The 23765-nt window shown below is 34.2% G+C and overlaps 1 pseudogene; it reads left to right on the top strand.

The window, feature by feature from the left end:
• The first annotated feature begins 16077 nt into the window (after nt 1–16077).
• On the top strand, nt 16078–20565 carry LOC149151683 (ruBisCO large subunit-binding protein subunit beta, chloroplastic-like; annotated as a pseudogene).
• Nucleotides 20566–23765: the final 3200 nt, after the last annotated feature.

The raw sequence follows: 23765 nt of genomic DNA, 5'->3' as shown, positions 1-23765 counted from the left end.
ATATTTTAAGACAAAACTTTACATTTAAGACAATGGCCACTTAAGACAAGGGAACTTAAAATTGGATTCATTTAAGATAATTAACAATTAAGATAAAACCATATCAATGTAAGACAATATTATCTAATACATGAAAAATTGACTCTCACAATGCGCCCTAAGTCCACCTACTTACATGTTATTACTGTCTCGTGCCTACACCGAAGTTGTTATTTCACTTACCATTCATGTTATCTTATATAAATACAATGATTTGTTTGACTCTTCGTTTTGTGGGGGTAGCCAACTCTGAAGAAAATGACAGTATTTCCTCACAAGATTTCTCAGACATCAATTCCTCTTTTGTCCCTTCGATCTCTGCTAATACGATTAGAGACAACTTGTATATTATTTCATTCGGGAAGTTTGCACAGAGATTCTATTTTCACTAAGTTTATACTTTCAAAAAAGGGTCAAAATGTTTTGAAAATCAGTTAAGAGTTTTATTACAAGAAAAGTGGGCTTAAGTATAAGACTAAGTAAAATTTTGGTGTGAAAAGGTGGCATAAGAGTTAAAAAACATGTTAACAAAGTTGTTTATGTCATGCCAATTTTATTTTACCCAAGTCTTGCATCAATCGAATGCCAAAAATAGGCATCACTATGAAATATTTTTGTATTTCCTACATGTCACACTACAAAATATTTTCATAGCGCCCACAAAATTTTGAAAAAATTAAAGTTTTATAACTATCACTTGGGTCATTTGAAATGCTTTAAAAGTTTTCGATGAAATTTAACCTATGATATGACTTTATGTGATGTTTTGCAGTAGTTTCAAATCGTTAAAAACGGTTTGGAGAGGACGGTTAAAACCAAAATTGTGTGCAAATCAACAATTTCCATCAAACCTAGGTGACTAACTAGCAACAAATAATGAAATTGATAACATTTTTTGACAACGCATGGTAGAGTACTCAATTTTTCTCAGTTAAGAAATGGGAAATTCAAGTCATGTGAGATGATTTGAACTAGATGGAGTATGGTTCGAGATTTGTGATGAAGTTTCACCTTTATTCAGAAATACAGGATGGGAGCTGATTTTCCAGTGGTTTCATGGTTACAATCTGAGTTGGTGTTATGATTTTATTCACTATTTTGATGGAAACAAAGCTTAGATAAGAGGAATGGAGTTTGCAGTCATTGAAGATTCAATAGCAGAAGCCACGGGGTTGCCTACCGAGGGTGAGAAGTGGTTCAAGAAATGAATGATGCAGAATGTGGATCTCAACTTCTTCCTTAAAGGAGAACATCAAAACCCTAATTGGAGCATGGGAATCCCTCAGAAGATGTTGAAGCCCGAATGGTCTAACATTTTAAATATTGTGAAACTATTTTTTACATGTGAAGGTTGGTATTCCAAAATCTACCTTTACCACATGAGATTTTTATGTCATTTAGTTAGTTTTGGAAAAATGACCTTACCTTATTTCTTACATCAAAGTCTACTTAAAATGTCCACTAAGGCCATAACCAAACCAGAACTATTACCTCGTGATATATGTCACCATGGCATGATTAAGATATCGTATATACATGATTTAGATAAACAAAGACAAACCATGAGGTAGAGTACATGGAGAAAATCTGCACCAAGAGGACATTGAGAAAATCTGCACCCAGAAGACCAAGAAAGGGTAAGGCTAAAACTCATGTTGAAACCCTAGCCCTCAAAACAGAGGTTGAATCTAGTATTGTGCCTATCGAGAAAGATGTTGTAAAGGAACCAAAGATTAAAGTCTATCAAAAGAGAACAAGAAGACAACAAACAAAAATGACAGAAAAAGAGGAAGTAAAGCATCAAGCAAAAAAAGTGAGAAAGAAAAGTAGAGTATGGAAATAGGGGATGAGGACACAAAAACAGAGCCTAGAGAAGAGAATGTGAAGTCTTCAAAGGGTAAGAAAAAGGCTACGGAACAAGGGAAAATAGAGTATGTAGGTAGGAAGGGGAAAGGAGCTCTAAAATTTAGCAAAATTATACAGAAGGATAATATAAGGATGACAAGAAGCCAATACAAGTTAAAACTCCTTGCTCATGCTGCAGAAGTTATGGAAGAATGATCAAGTTACCTCATTTATAAGGCAATATATGAAACCCTAATTTTGTTGAAAAAACCCTAATTTTACCTCAATGTTTTGGCATGCTCCATTTTATCTTTTTGACAATTAGTTTATTTTCGATATGTTATGGTAATATGTCATAAAGGTTTTGTAGCTAAAGGAGAGCAGAAAATATGAGTCAACACAAGAAAGAAGGGCCTTAAAGAGTGTAAACAAGTGCACAGTTTCAACAGATTTCAAAGGTTCATGTATCAGTTTTGCTACAAAGGAGGAATACAAGTTACAGTTCTAGATACAAAGCCTACAAGGGTGTGAACAGTTTTAGTCCTACACTTTAGCTATGACTCATCCTTTTCCCAAAAGAATAATAGAGGATGCGTACAATAATTTTAAAATGCTTTGACTAATGTTTAATTGACAAATAGAGATTTGAATAGCTAGAAGGATAGGTTTTTAATTATGTTTTGTAAATTAAAATCACAGATATTGTAAATATTTTATAGTTATGCTACCAGAATTTGTGGATCTTAACTTTCCAGTTTTAGGTTTTGGTTTTCAACAGTGCATTCTCAGTTTGTAGTTTCAATATGGACTTCAGTGTGGTACAGTTTATAGGTTGTGGGGTTATTGGTTGGGAGCCACCCAATGGATTAGGCACATGGTCAGTGTGTTCTTTACTGCCTCTTGGGGAGACAGTAATCCCATTGGAGCCAGTTGTTAGCACTAAGTTTATACCTTCAAAAAGGGTTTTTTTTTTTTTTTTTAAATCAGTTAAGAGTTTTATTACAAGAAAAGTGGGATTAAGTGTAGAACTAGGTAAAATTTTGGTGTGAAAAGGTGGCATAAGAGTTAAAAAAACATGTTAATAAAGTTTTTTATGTCATGCCAATATTTTTTTACCTAAGTATTGCATCAATTAGATGCCAAAAATAGGTGGTGCTATGAATCTTTCAAACTTTTCCCTTCCTAGCGCTTTGGTGAAGATGTCTGCAATCTGCTCATTTGTGGAACAATGCCAAAGGTGGATTGTTTTGGCCTCAACATGATGTCGAATCAGATGGTATTTTGTATTAATATGCTTTGTTCAATCATAGAACTTTGGGTTCTTAGCCAACTTTATTGCAGAAGTGTTGTCAATCAAAAGAGGATTTGAATGTTTTCATTCAAGAAAGCAATTTTTACATCCATTTGATGGAATTTCCAACCACTCTGACTTGCCAAGGAAAAGAGTGTCTAGATGGTAGCCCATTTTTCTATGGGAGGGGAGTCTCCTCATAATCGACCCCTTCTTTCTATGCAAAACTGTTTTTCACATGCCTTTCTTGACGCTTGTCAAGTGAACCATCTGATTTATACCTGTTCTGAAGACCCACTTGCAGGCTATTGTTTTGGTTCCCAATGGAGGATCAACCAGATTCTAGGTTCTATTCTTTATCAAACCATTATATTATTTCTACATCACTTCTTTCCATTCATCATGAGAAGCGACTTCTTTGAAGGAAGTTGGTTCAAAATTTGTAGACAAATTTAGTTCGTAATCATAAGAAACATCCATATCAACAGGTGAATCAGGATCGTATACCTCACCTCCATTCTTTCTGGTTGAGCTTCTTGTTCTTGTCTTTCCAACCTCATCAAGAAGAGCACTTTCAAGTGTCTTTCTCGGCCATTTTGGAGGACCTTTCTAAGATGGCCCAAACTGCTCAGTTGATTGAGATGGGGATAAATCAAGATTTTGGCTCCCAATTCTGTCAATCAAATCACTCAAAGTGTCATCTTGATCAATGGATGGAGATTGATGTGGGGGAGAGGGTGCTTCAAAAGGAGATTCCACATATTTATCCTAAGAGAATGATAATCAATCTACATTTTATGGGTGTCAAAACATGTTGAAACATTTAATAGGATGTTGCATGAAAATCTATAACATGCAAGACACACATAATTTTCATCTCTTTCCTAATGTCATATAGAAAGGTTTCCAACAAGTACCAATTCAACCCTCCAAAATTTATCCACAAATTGTCTTTCAACTATCCAAAATGAACTTGACCAAAGCCTTGACTTAGATTTGTACTAGGACCAAATTTATACCTTCTTTGTTTTCCCAAAAAGCTTGGACTTCACCACATAATAGACTTTGATTTCAACTCTGAATGGGCTTAGATATTATGACAAACAAGGCTTGAACTTCACCCTCAAAATGGACTCATACTTTATCATAAAACAAACTTGGACTCTATCTTAGATAAACTCAGACTTCACAAATTTCATAGAGATGGTGTTCCACTAGAGGTTTGTTCAAGTCTTGACCTAGTCACCATAGGGTTTTAAGGCAAGATATAAAATGAGAAGAGCTATCAATTATTGTGGGTGGAGAGAGCCAATATATTACCTCCAACTCGCACGAAAGCTATAATTTTTCTCGGTCAAACACCTCAGTGTCTATGATGGCACCATCTATAGGGATACCCATGATCTAGCATACATCCTCTAGTGTAGGTGTCATCTTTCCCTATGGGAACACAAATGTCAATACTAAATGAAGTGAATATTTAAGACATTTGTTTAATATGACATAATCATTTTGTCTTAACAATTTATTCCTATTCAATTATTTTATTTTGATATTTGTAATTATTTTAAAGTAAAATGGTCTTGCGCTTGTAACTAAACCTCTATGCGCTGTGTAGATTGGATTTTTATGTTACTTTTGCATCTAGAGGAGGATATATGTGGAAATTGAGCCCTAAATCTCCTCTCGATGTATCTAGGCTAAGTAGTGCAATGGAAATATTGGGGATCCACCCTTGATGTATCCAAGCTAAGAAACATGATTGAGAGATTGGGGATTCGACTTCCATATTTCAACATTGCTACTCTCATGGTTAATATTTGTGATAAAGTCATAAAAAATGAGTGCAAGCTATCAAATATCACCAAGAATACCACAAAGCTTGAACAAAATATCATTTCCACAATTTTATGTGGCAAAGGGGATGAAATGAAGCTCAATTCCTGTAATGTAGTTGAGGGTGGGGGACAACGAAGAAGATGAAATCTCGCTACCACGTATGGAAATGGCACATCCATATGATTTTTTACAATGAGAAAAAGGGTTTTCACCTTGATTACATCTATGTAAATTATTTCCGCCACCTTGGGGAAGATGAAAATGCGAGGCCAAGAAGGTTGTCCAGAATTTGGTTTTGTGTGAGTAGATGGAGAAAGCTGATGAGGTCAATGCTAGTATTTTGTGCGAAAAAATTCATCTGGCCTCCAAGCATTGAATTTAAATGTTTATTCTGGCCATGGATGTCTAGTAAGGGCTTATATATATCACGGGTTTGTCTATCAGGGTTTATTTCAAGTCTTTCTGCTAGGGGTTTCAATGGTAGATGCTTTAGATGACAATGTTCAATGGAAATTGTTAAATAAAAGAAACCCTGCTACTTAAACCTTTATGGTTTAGTTATTTTCCTATGCTTGCAAGCTTCATTATCTTCATTGATCCTAAGGAGGAGGATATGGAGAGAGAGAGTGTGTATTAAAGACGATGTATGAATATGTTGCATCAACCTGGATATGCTTTCTTCAGATGCAAATCTGATGGACGTCGAGGCTAAGGCTGAGGTGGACAATTTGGAGGATGTACCACTAAATAATCAATGCCTAATTGTGGAGTGGAAACCACCAATTTCAATCTTTGGTTGCCACATCATCTCCAAATGAAGCTATGTATGATTGTATATCAATGTTTAGATTGTTGGGCTTTAAAATTAATGACATGTATGATAAATTGGTTACACAGCTAGTTCGGTTCAAGTGAGTGTTTTTAAACAAAACTTTGTTGTGGAGAAAATTCTTTGGTTAAAACTATTGACATTCATAGTTTCTAATCCAATTTCAACAAAAAATTCATACCCTCTCTGTAGCCATAGAAAATAAATTTGCGCTTTTTATCCCTAAACTCCCTGTTTAAATGGCTCATCTTAGTTGGAATGCTTCTGTTCTTTTGGACCTACTGAGATTTAGGATTAGTTAATTCTAATTTAAAGTAGCATGCGTTCTTCTATCCTGAAAATTGCCTCTTTTTAAATCAAATTTTTAGCAATTCCACACTGTTTAAAATTCTTGTGCCCTTTCCTACACTTGCTCCTACACTAGCATCCAATTGTGCTCCTGCAACACTCCCCTATCGACAACTTGAGCCATCTGACCCTACTGCTCTATTCAACCTTAAGTCATTGAAAATAGAGAAATAGGTTTAGTTTTCGAAACAACGATTTTAACAAAAAATACCTTTAATGATTTGAGAAGCATGCACACATAAATACATGTGGGAGTTGTTGAAAATAGATCATGCTCCACCCATGTATGACATTGTTGATGTTGCCTTTGGGCAGAGCATTGTAATTTTACTAACATTGTTGATGTTGCCTTTGGGAAGATCATTGTAATGTTACTGACATAGGAGAAGCAACCATGTTCTTTGATTTGATTACTAAAGTCTAAGGAGGTGTACATGCTCTACCTCCCTCTTGGACCTGTAACATATTATGAGGAAGCACAGGTTATTAACCATAGGCCCACTCAAACTGTTTGAGATTGCTTCTATGAACAAATGTGAAGATGCCATCAAATAGGAAAAAAAAAGTATGCAAAAAATATACAATATCCCTTCTTCAAGAGTTAAAACAATGCACAAACCTGCAAAATATGTTTCAACATGCAAGACTCTCACAAATCCTCTGCAGGTTTGGGAGTGTTTGGGCAACAAACCTGCAATAACAACCTGCACTACCCAAGCTTCTCACAAAATGCAACTGTGTGAAGAAAGATTGCAAAACCCCCTTTTTAAATCATGTTTTCATTTTTTTCACACTGTTAATCATGAATGTGTTGTTTTCAATATTTTGGTTGGTTCTTAAGATGGTTCTATTGTTGGTTTTTGGGATATTTGGCCATACTCCAATATTTCCCACTATAGCCTCTATGCAGCAGCATAAACCTTTTTCTCCCCAAGCTTGCACATTGCCTAACCAAGGTATAATGAGAAACATTGGAGTATGGTCAAATATCCCAAAAACCAACAATAGAACCATCTTAAAAACCAACCACTAAACTCACTAAGCAAGATGAAGAGAGCTAAAAAGAAATAACCTTTCATAATCTCAAAATGCAGTATAATATTAAATTATTAATGGAATTGGTTGGTGGTGCAATAGGTACACTAGAGAGTGAGGTGTCCAACATCCTACTTTTCATCCTTTATGTTATGCCACATTTCACTAATAGTGGTAAATGAGTTAGGTATATGCCACATGTCCTAGCCTATCTCTTCCTTTTTCTCCATACCACTTTTCATATCATAGCCATCTGATTCCAATGGCATCCATTCTCTTGCTTTTATTAGCTCGCCTTTTGAGCTTACATCATATGTACATAGTCACTTCATGGCTTGTGGAAACAAAATCAGGCTCTCCTTTTGAGCTTACATCATATGTGCATAGTCTCTTCATGGCTTGGGGAAACAAAATCAAGCTAAGTGAGCTAATTATGTCTCACTAGAAACTTTACTATATCCTACAATTTACTCCATATGTAAAAACTTATAATATATGGTGCCTTGCATAAAGTCTGCATGACTTGGCATATAGGAAAATGTTTATTTGATATGTGATAGTGTAGTCCATGCAAAAAATAGGAGGGTACCAAATGGGTATTACAATAGTATTCACCCCTATTTTTACCCTAAGCAAGATAGTACAATTAAAATTAGAAGTTTTTGATGGTAGGTTGGTTTTTGTTAACTCCAATGTATTTTTTGATATCTTGTAGGGAAGAGTCATGAATATAGCTTATGTGGTTGGTTTGACTCACAATATAGGGCAATATAATTACAGTGTGGCCAAAGCAGGAGTTATTGGGTTGACTAAGACTATTTCAAATGAATATGCCAATAGAAATATCATAGTGAATTTCTTAACTTTGTGAATTTCTATGTGCATTAGAATTTTAACTGAAGAGTTTAGGTTGGAGTTATGAGGTCTTATCATAATTACTAATCCTTTTGTGGGAAACATAAAGGGATTCTTTTAAACTGTAGACAAGCCAATGCCATAGCTCCTGGATTTATTTCTTTAGACATGACTATAAAACTTTTAAACTGTAGATAAGCTAATGCCATAGCTCCTGGATTTATTGCCTTAGACATGACTGCAAAACTTGGTGATGAAATTAAATGAAATGCATCACTTTCACCATATAGTAATCCAAAACATATTGTACTTTTATCATATTTCAAATCACTTTTTATTGCTATCCAATGTTCTACTTCATGTTCTATGAGAAACTTGGATATGTAGTTGATTGCAAAACTAAAACTTGTCTAAATGATTGTAAGATAAGTCAAACTTCCCACAAGTTGCCTATAAATTGACTCATTTTCTGATTTTGACTCTACTTTAGCTGAAAGTTTCAACTTCTCCATATATGTATGTATTTTTACAATAAAAAAACTTGTATTTGTCTAGTAGACCTTTTTCATGCTTAGCATGTAAAGTAAAAACACATTTGTTACTGTGCCAAACTTCAACATCTAGGCAATGTTATAGGAGGCCTAAATCTGTAATGTCAAAAGTCGAATGTGATTCAGTTTTATCTTGGTAATTGGTCTAGCCTCACTACCTATGATGATGATTTTATCTACATATATCACTAATATATCTATGCAGTATCCTCACTTTTAATGTAGAGATTTTAATCATAAAAGCTTATTCTCAATCTGTTATCCTACAAATGTTGGTCAATTTTGATGTACCAAGCTCTTGGTGCTTATTTAGGACCATAAAGAGCCTTAACCAATCTACATACCATATGTTCCTTTCCAGGAACATGGAAACCTTGAGGTTGACACATATAAACCTTTGCCTTCAAAATATCATTGAGGAAGGTGTTAAAATATAATGCTTACACGTGTAATAAGTCACATTAGTGATTTCAGATAAAAAATAGGCCTTTCCGTTATTATTATCTTTTAGAGTTTCAGGAAAATATCACCTCCCAAACTCAATATAATAGAGGTGAATCTTGTTGTAACTATATGAATTATTTTGATAATAAAATATTGTGTTTGGCATGTGCATGTACTCTATCTAGAGTTTCATCAGTAAGTGTGGTTCAATTCACTTTATAGTATGGGATCAAAGTAGATGAGTATCCTTACCTAGCTTCCATTTGAAGGTAGATGTAATTGGATTAGAGAGATTCGTAAGAGTTGCAGTGTTCACATTTACAATATTAGGTGTCCTTACATGTATGAGCCATTATCATTTAATACTGGAGAAGATCCATCAAGGAACATGTGTCAAGGTTCTATGTGGTATTTAAAAATTTGATTATAGGTGTTTCCATTTCATATTATGAAGGATTATGTTTCCACCATATGAAGGTTCCTTGGGAAATTTCTGATTTGATAGTGGAGTGATCAAACTAGTGTGTATGTTGGCTCAAAGAAGATGGTGATAGGATAAGTGAGTGTTGGAAAAATATCCTAAGTGGAATCTTCACCGGTCTGACTGGTGTTGGGATTCATTTGATATGCTATTTTCTAGCTCAAATTGGTGTATTCTTATCATTCCTCACTTCCTTATCCTCCCAACTACCTTAGTCATATTGCTAACATTTTAGTGAACCACAGTGTAATCTTGTTGATCTATTGTAGTTTCTATATAGTTGGAGAGCTTGGTTATTGTTGTAGCAAGAATATGATGCTAGGAGGGATTTGCACCATTCTTATACACCCCCTTGCAAAGTCTTGATTGTCTTGATCTAATGGTTTTTATAATCCCCCACCAATGCTATCATTGTGGGATTTTGAGAGTTACAAGGTCTCCATGAATTTGTGCCTCCGTGAGATCGAAGAGTAATTTTTTAATATATTCCGAGAAGGAATTCAATAGATTAGACTCATTTTCCCTATATTGAATAACACTAGAAGGGGTGCACATCCCTAAGGTATTATTGAGTATAGAAATAGATATTCCTTGTGTTTTCTAGGCCAATGGAAGAGGGCATCATTATTTTTTTATGGATAGATAAGGTTCCTAGAGAGTTCTATAATGAATAGATGTTCTAACACAAGAGAAAATGGGCTAAGTTGAGTGAGCTAGAAGCCTATAACTTGAATAGATTGCCTTGATGACCTCATACACTATCATGGATGTGGTAGTTATCTTAGATTCCTATGGTTAGGTGAAAAATTAATATTATATCATTTTGAAAAATAATTTTCTATATTTTTTTACAAAATCATTATTTAATCATATTTCATGTTATGATATGCATGCGATTATGCTTAAATATAGTGATGGGTATTTGGTTTTCAATTTTTATTTTATTTTATTTCATGCTTATTCACTATATTTTAATTATCACATTTACACATATGTTTATTTAATTCTATCTCTCCACAAGAGACCTTCCTTGTGGGGATTGTGGTGAATGGTCTTGAATAATATGCTTTGTTACTACTTGTCCAACAAATAAGGGTTATGGTCATGGATATCATAGTCATCGTGTGACGTGGGAGACAAAATTTTAAAATAAATCCATTTTGGTGTTGTTACATGAGAATTTGAAAACATGCTTCACATCTATTTGTGATCATTGAAAATATTTAATTAATATTTTAATTTTATTTTCTGGTCTCTAGGACATAACAATTTTCTTTGTGATGAAATGGCGCAGTTTGATGCAGTAAAATTGTGGAATATTGCAGTTTGTAGAAATCCCACCATTTCTTCCTATTGCAGTTTGCAGGAGGTTCATGATCCCACCATTTCTTCCCATTGAAGTCTTTTCATCCAAGTTGAAGGAGCTAAGGGGTTGAGTTGCAGGTAAAGCCAAGGAGGATGCGGGGACTACAACTTGCTCGAGGTTCCTGATCCTCCATGTTCTTCCTATTTAAATTGAAGCCTTTTTATCCCAGTTGAAGGAGCTAAGGGGGTTGAGTCGTATGTGCGACCAAGGAGGATATGGGGACTGAGCTTAACGGGATAGGATAATGACTAGAGTTATTTGGTTTTTTCTTTTATTTCAATTCAGAATAGGTTTATGGTTATAATACTTTGTTTAGTGACATATTTGCATGCATCAATGGCAGATGGTGGTGGGTTGGCTCGAATGGGTAGTGGACTTCTGCTAGAAAAATATATTATTAATGCTGAAAAGGGTGGAAATTTTCTTATAGATAGTGGTCATGGAACGTTAGACACACCTATCGAAGCCTTAATCGCCATATTGGAGCCATCCACTAGAAATCGCGATCATAAAATAGTCTCTTGTTGCCCTCTAGAAGGAAAAAGCCAAGATAAAAACAGGTAAGGAAATACAAAACATAACCCCAATGGGTGTCTCTTCTTCCTTTCCACTGCCTTCAATGAGAATGTAAACAAACTATTTTATGGCTATTGCATACAAAACCATTGTCCCTAAATCTAGAGGCCTCAAGGCGCAACAACCTAATTTATCCGATCGGAAAGATCTGGCCACCATCATGAACAAGTTAAAGGTTGCAAATTTTGGACTGGTGACCTTAATATGCCCTCATAAGGTGGAGAATAACACCAAGGGGGGAGTCTCTGGATCATTTTCTTATGCTAATAATGGGCGAGTTGAGATTGTAGCTCGAATTTCACTAGGTGATATTACGAATAGGGTGGAATCATGAAAGGCTCCGGAAATTGCACCTAAATAGAGGAAGGGTCAGGGCAAGATTATGAAAATGGGTCCTAATCTGAGAAATGAACTTACGAAGGAGGAAAAGTAGAACGCCTATGAGTGGGCTGGTGAGGGAATCGAGAGGGTTCAGTTTAGCGGTAAAGACATGGAGGTGATGGAGGAAAGAATTGCAGAATAAGGTATGTGGGTTTTTCAAAGCCATCTCTATTTTGTTGTTGGTATGTGTGTGTTTTTGGGTTTTATGCTCTGCAGGTGTTTTATCTTGGGTAGATTTTCCCTCTCCATGTATGGGAAGACTCATATCTCAAATCTGTAACAGGTCCAAGTTTTGCGAGAGACATTTTTTTTTACTTGGTTCAAATATCTCCATGACCAATAAACACTCACATTATCACCTTCCCTTGGGAGGTCCTAACGAATTTGAAATCATCACATTCATTTTGCTTACAATTAAATTCACTAACACTGCACTAACTACCAGAATAGCCATTTCTTGTCCCATCCATGTTCTCGTCCCAATTCCCATCTTAACACTATAGTAGTACATGAATAATCAAGTGGAGCGGGCTAACAATTATTATCCCCAAAATCCTTTGTCCCTATTTCTTATTTCATTCTCATTTCCCTTTCAAGTTCCAATTTCTGATAACATAGCTAGTTGCAAATGACTTATTGGAAAGTTCTTGGTATGTTATGTGTCTTTAGATGTGCACTCAAATTTTCTTTGCTTCTGGGTTGCACGCAAGTTTATAAGTCCCCATAAGTGAAAATTTTCCATTCTTACTCACTTGTGTGATTTCCAGAAAACCACCTGAAAATTCTGTTGTGTTTAGTGGTTATAGGGGTGCCCCGCTAATGTTAAATGTTGTAAGTGAAACTTTTACAAGCCTTTTTAGAAGAAGGTTGCATTTGTTATTGGCATTTGACTACTTTTGGCCAAATAAATTGCCTTAGTGTCAAATACTTCCATGAAATATGGAGACTTACTAAAGATGATCTCTCTTCCAGCTCTGCATTTCATGATCGATGTTTCAGCTCCGTATTTCATTGTCTCTGCTATTATTAACAGAAACAAGAATTTACCTTACTTGGAAACCAGGGCACAGGCTGGCCATTCTTGTTGTCTGTAGTACATAATATTTATATCCATGTATTATAGAAAATATCATAAATTTCCACATAAATGTGATTCCTAGAACCTTACCCTCACCGCATGGGAAGGAAATTGCTAAGTACAAAAACATTAATCAAGCACTTATCCTATTTTTCTTGTGGTAAGGATAAGGCCCCCTATTTTGACCCAATTCAAATACCTGCTTCAATTAAAAATTCTAAACTAAGCTTTCAACCATAACATGAATAAATTCATAGTCTCATAGTACTAAAGGCTTGGCATTTCAGGGTAGAAACTCTCTTGCTAATCAAAATCAGTACAGGGCCCCAGTTAAATAAAACATTGCTCAATCTGTCAATTCATAAGAAGAGCCTGTATAATATAATCCATATTAAAGAGAACTCACAAGAAGAAAACTTGTAATAGGAAAGCTAGTAATACTTCAATGAGAGCCTAAATAAAAAGACTAGCACTGCTTCTATAAGTTGTCTCCTAACTTCCAACTTGCAGATTCCCTTGTAACTAATCTGTTCTACAAAAATTGTTGGCAGTGAGGGATGGCATCAACAACCTATTAATAGTCCTCCAAAAAAATTGATTTTCCTACTTGTTCACACTGTTATACTACATGTATTACCTAAGAAAATATCACTTATTTGAAGCTATAAAGAACCTTCCTTTAGATGGACTTTTTTCCTTTGGGCTACAATTTTTTTGTCGCTGACCCATCTTGGTTAAAGTACAACTCCTTTTCCATAGCTCTTGGATTGACTACTTTCTCTCTGCTACGTAATCTCGTGGTTTTCCTTCTGCTTAAGAAATTAAAGGAGATGGGTGAAAAAGTAACAAGAGAAGACAATTGCCTGACATTTTTGCAGATATTGCACCCAACTTCCTCTCCTTTCCAATGTTACCCAAGGAGGCAAAAGTGGAAACTGCTGTCATACTACCCATAACATAGACCATTTTCCCTTATTCTGAATAAAGAATTACAATATATTCATATTAGCTATTATTTCACAAACATGAATGCCAAAGTAACAAAAAGCACCTGTAACTAACACACTAATTAGCTATTAAGGCTTTTGGAAAAATCTATAGCATCACGAAAAACACATCCTAAGATAAATTCATCCACCATCCTCATCTTAAACAAGACAGGTTAATATACTTGCACTCTTATTTCGCAAAAATAGAGAAAAGATGACTAAATTAATACTATAATAGAAAAATATGAACCCAAATCTGATATTCACCCCAAGGTTGCCAGGTGAGCCTGATATGCACCTTCAAGGTTTCCAAACTAAAGTGTAGTCACAAAGCTTGAGGTTGCATACATTTTAATTTCAATATTTTACCTCTAGTGTTCATGTTTTCAATTGCATCCAATTGGCCATCTAGATTTGATTCACCATTATTGCACATAAACAATCTTTTATACACAAGCACCAGATATTGAAATATCTTCCCACCTCACTCAAAATGTAAATAAATCTATATAAAAAAGGTATCACTACTAGAAACTGAAAAATAATTTCCAAGTGACTGCATGAAAGTTTCTTACAAATCGACAACAACTTTAAGGAAATTTCATAAGACCATACCAAGAATTTTCTGTAAGAAGAGACCAAATTAGATGTTGAACGAGTAGTTCTAATGGAACAAAACTAGATTACATGCTAATGAAATAGCACTCCCACTTTTGAACCCATGAAAAGAACCGAATCCTAAAATCAAGAACAATGAGAGTCAATCATTGACACTGATGTACCAGAAGACCCTTGAGGTATCAGCAATGGGAATGAAGATTCAAGCAATGTAAGCATCTCGAATCCAAGAGATGTTGGAAATATTAAGGTGGACATTCAAGCAAGTGGGAGACTCCCATCCATAAATCATGTATGTGACGGTTTCTTTGGATAATGATTAGGATGTACTTTTATAGAAATTTTGTAATAGTGTCAAGAAGTTCAAATGCTACTTCTATATACATATCTATATATATACATATCTATCTATCTATCTATCTATCTATATATATATATATATATATACATATCTATATATATATATATATATACATATCTATATATATATATATATATATATATATATATATATATATATATATACATATCTATATATATATATATATATATATATCAGAAAATTTGAACCCGAATCAAACTTAACCATTGTTGAACCCAAACTATGTGACTTAGTCTATAACTAAGATGAATTTAAAGTGACAAATAAACTAATTTGTGCATTTACTATTTATTGTGGTAATCTTCGCTCTTCAAAATGCCTTTGATTACTAGATAGTGCAAGCTTTGATCTGGTGGATTTAATGTAGCCTTACAAAATGCCAGGCACTAGTCTATTTTTGTGTTAAGGTTTATTATTCATCTTGTGATTTGATTCTGATAAGGTTTGTACTTTATATATTGTTGTTGTTTGTAGTTTGTAGGTTATTGCAACTTGGGGAGTTTGCAACAACATTGACTTTCTTTCTTTGTCATACACACGACATGCAGAAGACATTATACAAATAAGAAAGATGACATAAAGTTCATTCTCTCATGTTCTGAGCTTTGTGTCATTGCTTCTAGCTACTATGATGGATCTCAAATTTAAAAAATTATATTTAAGTTCTTTTTCTAGAACCAAATTCATAATGTTATTTTATGCCTTTAAATTTGTAGGCTGATCTGTTTCTATGGTGCCTGTTTTTTCTTATTCTTTGACAAATTTCAAGTAGATGCATTATATTAAACATCAAATATGAAGGCATTATCACGTGTACCTTTGAAATCATTCTGAATTGACAATGATTTCATGAGGTGACAATTTTTACTTTGCTGGCTTCATTAGTAAATGACGATGTAAAATTGTTTATTTTATTTCTGTGACATGCGACTAGCCCCTTATAATTGAATAACCTCAAATAGTGAGTGCTACATCTTCAAAGGATTTTATATTGACAGTTAAACCATAGATTAACATATTGTATTAGATATATTAGGGGACACCTAGAAATTTGTTTGCCTGATGCTAACTTTGCATTGATATAAAACATGTTTCCTCCTTTTGTCTTCTATAGACCCGTGCTTATCTTAATGGGCTTGGGAATCTTCATCAGACAGATATTTGCTAAGATCGACACTATAGAGGTATATGGTGTATCACTGAATGAAGTCTCCAATTTTTAATCTCTTCTTTCCATGTTTAATCCATCTTAGATACGCGCATTGCACAAGAAGCAGTTTCTTATTTGAATCTTAATATACATACAACTTATGTTGCAGGGTTTAGAACACTTTGATGAGATCTTGCGAGAGGCCGATGGTATTGTCATTTCACGTGGTCATTTAGGAATATATCTTCCATCAGAGAAGGTAGCCTTTGTTATTTGGTGTAAACATTTTTGATATTTCCATTTCCTGATGTTTTTTTTCTCATAGATAAATGAATATTGTTGTCTTTGTAATTTTACTACAAGTATAGTTGTGTACTTGTATGGAGATGTCTTATAAATTTGTGCTTTTACTAAATACAAACTTAATGTGTCTCTGGAGTATAAGGTAATAATAGTTAGGATTGATGGAATCATCTGAGATTCTCTCTTGGTAAATTTTATTCATTTGGGATTGTAATTTTTGTGTCAAGGGAGGTTCAAATTCTTTACAACTTCAAATAAGTGATATTTACATAGGTAATAGATGCAGTATAGCAGTGTGAACAAGTAGGAAAATCAAATTGTTTGGAGGACTATTAGTATGTTGATGATGCCATCCCTCACTGCCAACAATTTTTGTAGATTAGATTAGTTACAAGGGCATGTACAAGCTGGAAGTTAGGAGACAAATTATAGAAGCAACGCTAGTTTTTTTTATTTAGGCTCTTGTTGAAGTATTACCAGATTTCCTACTACAGGTTTTTTGCTTGTGGGTTCTCTTGAATCTAAATTATATTATACAGACTCTTCTTATGATTGATTGATTGAGCAATGCTTTATTTAACTGGGGCCCTGTATTGATTTTGATTAGAAAGAGAGTTTCTACCCTGAAATGCCAAGCGTTTAGTACTATGATACTATGAGTTTATTCATGTTATGGTTGAAAGTTTAGTTTAGTGTTTTTAATTGAAGAAGGTATTTTATGGGTCAGCAACAAAAAAATTGTAGGTCAGAGAAAAAAAGTCCATCTAAAGGAAGGTTCTTTTCACATAAAACTTTATTGTGGTGTATCTTTCTTTGTCCATATACATTTTATTTTAATGTGTGGTTTGTATGTAGGTTTGGTATGACTTATATTCCATCATTTTATTTTTCATCTACTAAAAATATTTTCAAATTTCCTTGCAGGTAGGTGTCAACAAGCTTGATGATCTTGTCAGAGTCACCCTTGGACCAAAGGGAAGAAATGTTGTTTTGGAGAGCAAGTACGGTTCTCCGAAGATTTTCAATGATGATGTGACAATAGTTAAGGATGTAAATTGTAGATGTGAGTTGTAATTTTTCTATCCATATTAGTTTTCCTTTCCTAAATGTCTTACTATCTTATACCTGGGAGGAAAAATTCTCACAGGGTATAGCATATTTCTCTTTTGATGATCTACCTGGTCTATGGATAACCACAATATAGTGATGAATCAAGCTTTAAACAGTTGAAAACAAAGACTTGTGTGTCAGATGTTGATGAGTCAAGGTAAATTGTTAATCCCAGTCTAGTTAATGCATTTCAATGTTGTACTGTTCTTCTAAAAGGTTGAATTAGAGGACCCGGTTGAAAATATTTTGGCCAAGTTGGTAAGACAGGATGCAACAAAGACAAATGATTCAGCTGGTGATTGAACTACCACATCTATTTTACTTGTGAAAGGTTTAATAGCTGAAGGTGTAAAGGTAATTTATTTGTCCCTAGTACTGGCTTAAGTATTTATTCATTTTTATAGGTCCTTATGGTGGCTGTTGTTTATTTATTTATTTTCTGAATTTTCAATGCTTCAGTAGGATCAAGATAGTATATGAGTGGGAAAATAGCCTTGTTGAAGATGATATTGTGATCGTGTTGTCAATTAGTATGAGCTAGTTCGGAAAAAACCCAACAGATAAATCTTGTTGGTATTTTTAAGATTTGTGAATAAGAATCTGAATCATAATCTTGTTTAGGTTGTTGCAGCTGGAGAAAATCCTATTCAAATTACTAGGGGCATTGACAAGACAGTAAAGGATCTTGTTTTTGAACTCAAAAATTTGTCAAAGGAGGTAAATGCTCACAATTTGAGTCAGTTTTCTCTTTCTGGTCTTGTTTCTTCTTGACTTAGTCTATGGTTGAGGTGTACTCTCATTAGGGGAATAGTTGATCCAAAACTATCAACTAGATTTTCTTGAAGACTCTAGGGTAGAATGTTGAGGAGTCACTTGTGAAACATCTAGGACAAATGTTATCTGTAAGGGAGTGTACATGTTAAAACTTAAGACCTTGTAATTGGCATTATTCTCCAGGTTGAATATAGTGAATTGGCAGATGTTTCTATAGTAAGTGATGGTAATAATTATGAAATAGGAAACATGATAACAGAGGCTATGAGTAAATTTGGAAGGAAAGGTGTTGTGACACTTGAAGAGGGGAAAAGTGCATAAAAAAATCAATATGTCGTTGAGGGAATGAAATTTGATCGTGGATATATTTCTATGTACTTTTTGACAGGCAATGAGAAGATGTCTATGGAGTATGAAAATTGCAAGGTAATTGATGTGAATTGAAAGTGTCTTGATTTTTTTGTTGTGTTTCTATTTGTTAGTGCTCCTTGTAATGAAAAGAGAATGGATAGAAATCATGCGTAACATTTTAAGAATAAACTCTCATCTGACTTGTGGAATTGTTTCCCAATTAGCTCCATCTATCATATATTCATGGCACATCCTCCTGGTTCATTGGGTTGGTGTCGGTTTTGTACGAAATTTTAATATTTTCACCTTATAAAAATTTGTTATTTCTTGAATTTGTACAATATTGGATTTAGAATAATGATCAGAAAGAAATATGACCATTACTAAGCATGGGAAGAAGGTTTCTAAATTTCTATTTATTTGTGCTTGATTTTTAAAATTCACTCGTCAGGAATTTGGAAATTGGAAATAAACTTGCATATTTATATTTTCTTATAGTTTGAAGCTATTATTGGTTGACAAAAAGATCACAATTGCAAGAGACTTGATCACAATATTGGAAGAGGCCATCCGTGGGGGGTATCCTATCTTGATCATTGTTGAGGACATTGAACAAGAAGCCTTGGCTACTCTTGTTGTGAACAAGCTTTGTGGTGCATTGAAGGTTGGCACTTTGAAAGCTCCTAGATTTGGAGAGTAGAAAATCCAATATTTGGATGACATTGCTATATTTACAGGAGGTATTTTTCAATTTTAGATACATTAAGGACTTACATGCACTAAGAGATTAAGTACAAATATCGATGTGTATATAAGCAGTCTTATATCATTTGTCGTGGAAACAATCTTTATTTGGTAATGGGTTTGCTATACAAGTTCAACTTTTCATGTTAATAGGATAAATTCTCACTGAGTGAGAGGTATTGAGAATAAAATATCTCGAATGTGTCCATAGTAATGGGTTTCTAATATCTTATGTAGATATTGTTTTGTTTATTCCTTTGTTGTGCAGGCACTATCATCAGGGACGAAGTTGGATTTGCCCTTGGATAAAGTTGGAAGTAAGGTTTTGGGTACTGGGTACTTACCAAGGATTCAACAATGATAGTTGGTGATGGGAGCACTCAGGAAGTTGTTAATAAAATAGTATCTCAAATTAAAAGCTTGATTGAGGTGTGTTATTTCTCTATATCTTAAAAATAGGTTGCTTTATCCAAATGGAGGCTTGAAATTATTGTCTTGTTTTCTCTCTATAGCCACCATATATTGTAAAGTGGCCACCACCTTATGGGGAGAGATATCCTCATTAATATCAAATTTGACTTGTGAGTTGTCAAGACAGGAGTGTAGAAAGTAACAATTTTGATGCACGGTTTATAATTTGAATATATGTGCCTCTGAAGGAACATTAAACAATAATTACAGACATTAAATTTAAATAACTTAAGGTTTCTTTAATATCATAATATGTTTGACTTGATATTTAACTTCCCTATCAACCTATTTTATTAAATGTTTTCACCAATGATATTATGATATCATTCTCATTTTATTTGTAGGTTGTAGAACAAGAATATGAAAAAGAAAAATTGAATGAAAGAATTGTGAGGATTTCTGGTGGAGTTGTTGTTATCCAGGTAAAGTTTGGCATGGTTGAATTAATGGTAGCTATTTTTAAAAATTCCCTATTATTGGCATTATAACAATCTGAATCTAGTTGATGGATGTTGGTGACTACATTTCAATGTATATTTGTCTAAAGTAAGAATGGAGGGTATATGATAGTGTTCATAATTGTTGATAGGTTGGAGCACAAACAGAGACAAAGTTGAAGGAAAATAGTTTAAGAGTGGAATATGCCTTGAATGCAACAAAGATATGCATGCAACAATTTATGCATAATCAATTACGGAATCTGATTCATATTTGAAAAAACATGTTGTGATTTGAAATAAAGGTGAATAACGAGTGTTAATTGAATCATGTCATGCATGGAGCTATTATTATATCAAAGGGGTATAAGAATTACGTTCTTGCATCTTGGATTTATTTGGAGTGAGGCTTTCAATTATTGCTATGTAGGATTGGTGTTTGCAACAATTTCAAGCTAAGCATCATGTCCAACAACATAAGGATCTAATTTCTTAGTAATTAACAGTGGTCGGGAGGATGTATTATGTTTCACATTAGTTTTCCTGGTTAAGCACAATGTTGGTCTTTGGAATAGATCTCAAATTCCTATTTCTGGTCAAAGTATGGTGGAGAGAGGTTCAATTGCCCAAGAATGAGAGAACGCTTGGTTTGATTGATTTGGCTACTTGGAAGTTGGAAGTGTATCCTTGATATGAAATCATTTGGAGGGGAATGCCCTTTTAGGGGTTATTACAACAACGATTTGGTTTAGTGTAGCATGTTGGCAAGGTATTGGTAGTCTTTCTTCTTCCCACTTGTTCCAGGTCTCTTTTTGTTTATCTTCAAAAGTGTTTGGATGATAGTCAGCTTGTTTAGATGGAACATGGACGTGAGTAGAGAAGGTTGTGATTTGGTGAGATGCCTTATTTGGAGTTGGAGGACAGGGTAGTTGTATCGCTTTTGGGCTCATCATATAAGTAGACAAGGCATTTAGTGGTTTGATTTTCTTTCGAGTATAAATTGAGAGAAGGATAATAAAAATAGCTTAAAGATGTTAAGTATAGATGAAACATTATGTAATGTATCCTAGTTTTGGTAGAAAGATCATGGTTTTGGTTTTCATCCTCATGTGATAGAAACCTTCATTCTCTACCCATTCTCTATATTTGACTCCCTATTATCTTTTCTCTATGCTCCTCCTTTATCTAATCTCTATATATTTCTAGAACTTGGAGGACAATTTCTAACTATCGTTGGGTGGTTTGTTGGGAAGTTAGGGCCAATGCAATATTGCATTTTCTTTTTCTTAATTTTATTATCAAATCCAATTAAAGTTCAATTAATGGGTAGCTTGAATTTCTTGATTGGCCATTTGAGTCTATGTATCGTTTGTTTTGAGGATGTGATTGGCCTCCCAACTGTCAAATTATTTGAACAATATTTTTCGCTCTACACACATTTATTTCAATTTGGATACTGGAAGCTTGAGAGTAGTGAGATGGGAGATTAGAATTTGAGGAGTCCCCAACATTGAAATGTTTTTTGAAGTAATATTGCTCAATAATGGCACTCCTTTTAGAAGAGTTGACGATTTTATCATATTATTTTCTGTTTCACTAATATTCCATGAATATTTCAACATTGTTTGTACATTTGCAATATATATGACCCTTTGTGAGCTTGAGAGGCCCTAGTTACCTTTCGAGGCCAATGAATGATAATGCATACATCCTTTTACTATAGATCCATTTTCTAATATCACTACTTTACTGGTTATTTTTGGAGGATTGGTCCTCTTGAGTTGTTCTTGATTTATGATGCCTTGATTGTGAGATGTTGGTTTAATATTCCAAGTTGATATCCACTTTTTGTCGCTTTGAGTTAGATCTCCACTACAAATTTTATTTGTGCAACTTGTAACGATAGTTTATGTTGTAAAATTAAAAGTATATTTTAATATGCTTTTCAATGAGACTTCAAATGTTAAAAAGTATTTTAACAAAGTTTAACCCTAGGGGTACTTAGGAAGGTTTTCCATTGTCTCCTTGGCAACTCTTCCACTTACTTTAGGCCAATGCTTTTATAGAACAAGGCGGGAACCCCTAGAAAATATTGTTTTTGATATTAGGCTTTTTCATATACTACTTTCTCTTAAGCCGATATGTGTCTGAGTCTTGGACTTGCAAGCTTGCGTTTGACTTCTTGAGAAAGAAATTGAATGTATTTTCCGGTAAAAAAATTGTGTATAACAGTGGTCCTTTCTCATCAATTAATTGAAGAACTTGTTATTTCCCATTGAAGGGCCAAATGTATAACTATCTATTGAAAATGGCTCAGAAATAGTGATGTAACTTAAACAGGCAAAGACACCTCAAAGTTTAATTTAATTTTTTGTGTGAGAAAACTAGGATGATAATTTGTTGTTGGTGCATGCTTACATTTGTCTTAGTTGATACAGGACTTCCTAGAAATTCAATTTCCACCTAGCTGGGAGTGGGCCAGTGATTGGCATATTGATAACAAAAGCTCATCTTCTCCTAAAGGTTGGACATATGCAGTTGATTTTCGGCATCTAAAATGGCCACCTCCATTTGATCCTGAAGGTCCCATGCTCTTTGTCAGGATAAGGCGATGGGTATGGACAAGACAAAATATATCCAAAGATGGAAGGCACTCATTTTATGTAGGGATATTAAGGGCAGGAGATGTAACTCCTTTACCTGCAGCATGTTTGGGTCACTTTGGTCCAAAATATATTTTGAAATTTAAACCATGCAGTTTAAATGGTGTGGATGAATATCTTTGGAGCAATGTATTGAATTACAGAGGAAGACATGACAATACTCCAAAGCATGAGAATATGCCCCATATATATGTTTCTTCGCTCATGGAAACAGAGGAACTTGTGTACTCCCCTGCAAAAAAGGCTAATACAATAACTCACAGGAATGGTTTATGGTGTTTCTTGAGTCTAAAGGCTACTGAAATTGGAAAAGATGTTCATTTGGACTCGATAAGGGACTGGAAACTCGTGCTTACTACTTTGTTAACTTTAATTAGCTTTCTTCCAGTAAATTCCGAGTTTTGTGTTCTCGAAAAGTTTTCTCGAGGTGAGTTGTCTATTCACTATAGCAAGGTGGTAAAATCTGGAGAAAAAATTAAGGTTTATTCTGCTGATCTTCGGAACCCTCTTTATTTTTCTTTGATTCCACAATGTGGCTGGCAGCCAATACATGTATGTTTCTATTAACAGATTTTGTATTTTTTTATATTTTAATTCCTCAATTTACAGTGTTTTAGATATTTTTTTCCATGAGATAAAGTAATGTATTTACGAAGTCATGACTGTTTTTGAAGGAGGCTTCTCTAATTTCACATCCTACAAAGGATCTTGCTCAATACCTAACATTGAAGAATTCATACTCTGGCAGGTTAGCTTCTTGTCATATACAGATATTAATATTGTTCTTTCATAATAAAGCTAGTCAAGTAATTGCA

Source organism: Pinus tabuliformis, chromosome 9, assembly GCF_031772625.1.
Source record: "Pinus tabuliformis cultivar Carrire ecotype Pingquan chromosome 9, CPIR1, whole genome shotgun sequence".
In the NCBI taxonomy this organism is placed as follows: domain Eukaryota; kingdom Viridiplantae; phylum Streptophyta; class Pinopsida; order Pinales; family Pinaceae; genus Pinus; species Pinus tabuliformis.
Note: the sequence above shows the minus strand (reverse complement) of the source record. Positions and strands in the feature narration are given on the sequence as shown.